Here is a 6,000-nt window from a genome sequence, read left to right on the forward strand (position 1 = left end):
GTATGCCCTGAAGGTAGAAGATAAGTTGAAGAGAAGACATCTAGGTAATTCTCAAGGGAAGGAGAAGCAAGAATAATCAATAAATGATAAATTAGTGGCTAAGAATGAACCAATACATGTTGAACAAAGGAGAAGAACAAGTAGAGGTGAATTTAAAGGTATGTGTTATAATTGTGGTGAAGGACATGGATCTTTTGAATGTGCTCGTTAGAAGAAGGTTGGTGGAAGAAGGAATGTTGTGGTGAATGAGAACTTGGTGAATGAGCCTGAGGTTAAGGTAGATAACTTGCTGGCTCGATAAGCGTTGTTCGATAAGAAGCTGGTGGAACCTTGTCAGAGGATGAACTTGTTCAGAAATCGATGTAAGTCGGCTGGTAAATGTTGTAATGTGATTGTGGATAGTGGTAGTACTGATAACCTAGTTGTCAAGGAGATGGTTTAGAAACTTGGTTTGAAGAGAGTTAGACATCCCAGTCCTTATAGGATTAGTTGGTTACAAGATGAACATGCTTTAGAGGTGAGGGAGGAGTGTCTTGTTAATTTTTAGATTGGACAGTATGTAGATAAGGTGTTATGTGATGTTGTGGACATAAGCTCAAGTCACATATTGCTTGGTAGACCTTGGTAGTATGATTGTAGGGCTGCACATGATTATGTCAAGAATGTTATTACTCTAGTAAAGGGTGGCAACAACCTTGATTCCTTTGCAGTATGTAGATTTTAGTAGGAGGAACTTGAGTATTGATGACTAAGTTGAGTTGAAGAATTCCAAAAGGGTTAGAGATCAACATGGAAAGAAGACTTGTAGCACTCAAAGAAAGATGTGAGAAGGCATGGCAAGAAATTGTTTGTTGCTGAGAAGGATTCACAAAACTTGAATAGAGGAAAGAGTGTACAAGTAAAGGAATTAGAGAACATGTATGTCCAGAATCAACAACATAGGATTTGGGTGCTGGATCCCAGAAAATGTTCTTTGAGCTACTAGAACTTCTTTTCGAAACTGGGGTATTTGATACATCATGAGCATCTCAGGGTTGTTGACTATCTTGAATGGATGTTAGTTGATTTCTGGATCTCAATGAAGGAAGTGGGTGAGCTCGGTTGAAACTAGCTTTTTTCTCGATTACTTCGGCAAAGTTCTAGATGATACTCAATTTTTGTTCACTGACTTGCTCGGTGACCAAGTGGCTTAGTGTCCTCTGGTGCTCGATTGATGCTTTATCAAGCTATCTCAGTGGTGGTTCCCTTGCTCAGTGGTTGTTGTTGTTTCTCCATTTTCTGGTTACCGATATTGGATAACCAACCTATGCATCTAATATGTGTTGTAAGTATCATGTTGTAATCAATTCTTGGGATGTGTAAGGACCTATTTTAGGGCTGGGTTTGTTATGTTTTCATTTAATTTCTTTTGTAAGCAGACTTGTGGTTGAGTAGTATAAATAGAAGGTTTGGGGAAGTGTTGTAGAGCAAATTTTGAGATTTAAAGTGGAGCTCGAGTTGGATTTGCGATTCTGGTGTTGTAGTAGAGGTCTAGAGTTAGAACTAGAGGTGGTAGTAGAGCTAGTGGTTTGAGGGCTTATGAAACAAATAGGTTGCTCGGGTGGCTTACAAGTACAAGTTTAGATCTTCTTGGTTGTTTCTGTCAAAGAATTATTGTAGTGCAGATCTGACCTAACTAGGGTTCGTTGGGTCTTGTGAGATCTTGTTTTTGTGGATTTCATTGATGTAGCTAGTCGTAATCGGGAAGGCCTTACAACCTGACACATCACGTGGAATCAACATTTGAATGGAATAAGGAGTTTGTTTGATTTTATCTCTTGAGTTGTGATGTTTTTTCTACTGTGGTTATTCAACAGTTTGGTTGGATAGTCTGTTTTCGGACTCTCTAATCTAGGTGCACTACATCATCATGACATCTGGCCCACTAGATGTATACTTCCTTATCATCATTATGGTTGCATTAAGGTAGTTGTATAGAGAATGAGGCTCCTTCATTTTTAGCTCATCAATGAGCTCTTGCAATATTTTCTTTTTAGGGAACTCCACGACATTTATACCTACAACATGTGCCAATCTATTAGACATCGTAGTTTTTCCATCTAACTATTGCACTTTTTGTTGAGAAACGTGTAAATTCATCAATATAACTTAGTTATTGAGAAAGACATCCAAGTGTTTAGATTTAACCTTATGAGACTAGTAGTCTCCAAGACAAAAAAATTCTATTTTTTCTTGTAATAATTTATTTGTGTGCCCCCTTTTCTTCATTATTTATGTAAGAGAAAAATGTCCTTACTTGCAAATCTCTAATATGTATTAGGGGATTTAGATCAATGTCATTAAGAATAAAACAAAAATATACAAGTAAAATTCACTTTTGAGAACTCCTTAAGAGTTCCCATAGAGAAAGGTGGGTCACACTAAACTTGTACAAACAGAAAAATCAATAAATATTCCCTAAGGAAAACATTATACACCTTGCCTAGACCTCTACAATTGATGATTTGTGGAACCACAATTTCTATAGTGTTCACTTTACCTTTCATTTTGTTTATCCTATATCCTAAGTTCTTATCATTTTTTTCTCAATGTAATTGTCCCTTTTCTTATAATTGTTCCACTTTCTTTTACAATCTTAGAGTTAATTTTGACCATGATAACATATTAAAGGCATGATAAATATTGGTTTTATGAGAAGGTTCTATTGTCTATCAACTAGCCATTTTAGATTCTTTGAAAATTAGTTTTGTTGGTCAATCTAAATTAGTGTCCTCATACTTAGTATCACTGTGAGCTATCTTCATTTCCACTCCATTTTCTCCACATTTAGGTAATATCATTCCAATTGAGGTTTTGTGTCTTTGATTTTGGCTAGTCAATTATCTAGTTTGACCCTTTTGCTACCCACTTTTGACTTCAATATATGAGGTTTATGTAGCCAATGACATTGAACTATTTTTTTTTGTTTTGTTTTTTTTTTCAAACTAATTTGCAACATAAATTATTTATTTAGTGATATTGAAAAATATGTGTGATGCCTTATCCATTTAAGGAGCACGAGTGATTCCTTCTCTATTTGAAATTGAGGTTTTTGTTTCACATTAGAGAATGGACAACATTAGATACAATCACAAATAGTGTGGGTGCAAGAGGGAAACCTTGTGTTGTTGATTTCTTTTCTAAATTAATGGCTCAGGAAGGGCCCCATTTACATCACTTTGTGCAAGTACTTCACATAATAATGTGTTGATTGTGTTACAAAATTCCCTGGAGGATCCAATGCCTCAAGGGTCATTCTTAAAAGGGAGCATTCAACATTTTCTTCATGATTTAGGTGAAGATATGTTTCTTCACATTCATCATTAAATAAATGCTCTTATGGTTCTTCTTGAGTATGAGCCGATATATGATGACATGCATTGCCAAGTTGTGCACTTCAATGTTGTTGATTTCACTACTACAAGAGAGGGTATTTTTTATGTCACAAGTGCCAATCAATCACCAATGAAGGGTAATTGAGTTGCAAGAGATGGAGTTCCTATGGATCATGACGATGAACAAGGTGAAGAAGTAGGTCACGCTAGCAATATTGGTGAGGATAAACAAGGCCAAGGAGCATATCGTGCCGATGATACTCAACCAATAGCCATGGAGGAAAAAAATACTTCAATGATATTCAAATTTTAACTATCAAAGGATTCAATCAACAATGTAATTTTTGGGTGAAATTTTGAAATTTTGGAAAAAATAATCTTAATGTTACTTTTGGTAAAATTAGTATGTTGGGTTTCTTACATCAAATTAGTGATGCAAATTGATAGGGTTTAATAGTTTAGGAAAAGGTTTATGTATATGAGTTTTGATATCCAAAGTTGAAAGTATGTAATCTGGCTAATTGTATATCTTATATAGATATATTGTTATTTTTTCTTTTGATTTAAAAAATAGTAATTAGATTTTTCTTCTTTTATTGTAAATAGTTTTTAATTTTAATTTTTACTTTTACTTTGTTGTTATTAATTAACTATTTTATGAATTGTGATCCTTGTTTTCTAATCCCAATCAACATGGATTAATTCTAAACTTGTAGGTGTACAACAAATATCACTTTTCTCTTTATTTCATCTTTTCTCGATTAATTAAATAAATTATTTAATTAATTTAATTAATTCATTTATATATTTTCTCTCACATCTCCCAACATATCTAAATTCATTGCATCATGTGATGTGTTACCAAAAATCAATATCCTTACCTACCACTTAATCTCATCCGTTCATTTGCATTAACCTCTTAGTTTCCTTATTTATCATTATTTTCTACATCACCCTTACTTATTCTTTAATCTTATCCACTCATTTTCCACTTCTTAATCCTAGCCCTTGATTTTCATGAGGACCTCTATGAAGAATATATTTCTTCATTTTCACAATCACAATTATACCATAATCAATCAAAGGCAACAAAGACTAAAGAGAGTAATGTGATCAATCACTCAATCAAATTGATCAATCAAGACAAGTGTATATATCTTATAATTTGGAGAACTCTTTCCATCTTTATATATTATTTTATCATCTTGATATCATTTCCTTCATATTACTCGCAATCATTGATTTACATTGCTAAACGAGCTCCATTCTTTCATAGCTCTTCTTGTGCATGTGCTAAAAATATGAGAGTGCATTTCACATTCAATATACTGGAAGATAGGGGGTGTAATGGAGTCAAGCATCTCTTTAGTGAACTTGGTAATTTAAAAAAAAAAACTTGTGTTCATGTGCTTAAGAGGAATAGCTCTATTGGATGATGCTGAATTCTTTTCTTAGCTAGGGTTTATGGATTGGCTTAGTGGGTATGCACAATAACCAACCAAATTCTATCACATTATCTTGGCATTCCTAATGAGACTGTTATCTCATTTTACTAATCATTCTTATCTTTTTAGAGATCATTTTATGAGTTGTAAGTTGAAAACTTGTCAGTCACAACAACTATGCATATGTTACCTAGTTTTACATGTTTTGCACCCTAATTTTGCAAAATTTTCTTTCTCTCTTTACAATTGCACATATACTTCATATTTCTACATGTTTGATTCATATACACTTATAAAATAATTTAAAGTTGCGTACATGTTTCATCTTCTAACACTTTTCCTTTCTATGCAATTTTAATTTCCAACTTCATCAGTCTTGTTTTCTTCATCCTCTTGCAATTTCTCTCTCTAAAAGTTTTATATTTGGTTTATATTTATGCACTTTGACCTCTAATTGTTTTTTTTGTCTTGCTAGAGTTTTTTAGGTTCTATTTTTGCACATTTGCTTCACCAATTATGTGCATCTGACATCTTTATGGCTCACCATTTTTTTATCAAAGAGACATCAAAACCATTTGCAGTCTTAAATTTGAGTACACTTGTCCCTAGCCCTAATATACATTCTAAAAAGTAACCATAGACATTTCCTTTCAACATAGGATGTTTTCTTATTTTAGATCAAATTGTCTCCCATGTCTTTCTCACATTTTAAAAAAAGGGACTTAAAATTTATCATTAACATATGGATTTAGGATTTAAAAATGAATACCTTTGTATTGTAATCCCCACCATTTCCTTATGTATGCTCTTTTCTTGCATTCTTGGTAAGGAGATTGAGTTGAACATAAATAAGGGATCTTACCTTTTCTTTTTGGGGGGCATGCCTAGAGAAGAAATCACTCTATGGGATAACATCAAGTCTTGTGTCTAGGTGGAGTATACATACTAGGGATGAATCAAAAGAAACACCTCTTGAAATTATAAATTTGTTAATCTTGGTTGAGCCTCAAGGAGCCTTATACTAGAGAAAGCTTTAGTTGTGAATATTCACCAATTTATGAATATTTCATGTTGGTACTTCAAAAATGAAAAATAATTTAGGACAAAACAAGGCATAGTTCATCCCAACATGAGTATTTGTTTCTATTTTTGCACATTTGCTTAACCAATTATGTGCATTT

This window comes from Cupressus sempervirens, chromosome 6, assembly GCF_028749045.1.
Source record: "Cupressus sempervirens isolate cs-2001-9-10 chromosome 6, ASM2874904v1, whole genome shotgun sequence".
Classification (NCBI taxonomy): domain Eukaryota; kingdom Viridiplantae; phylum Streptophyta; class Pinopsida; order Cupressales; family Cupressaceae; genus Cupressus; species Cupressus sempervirens.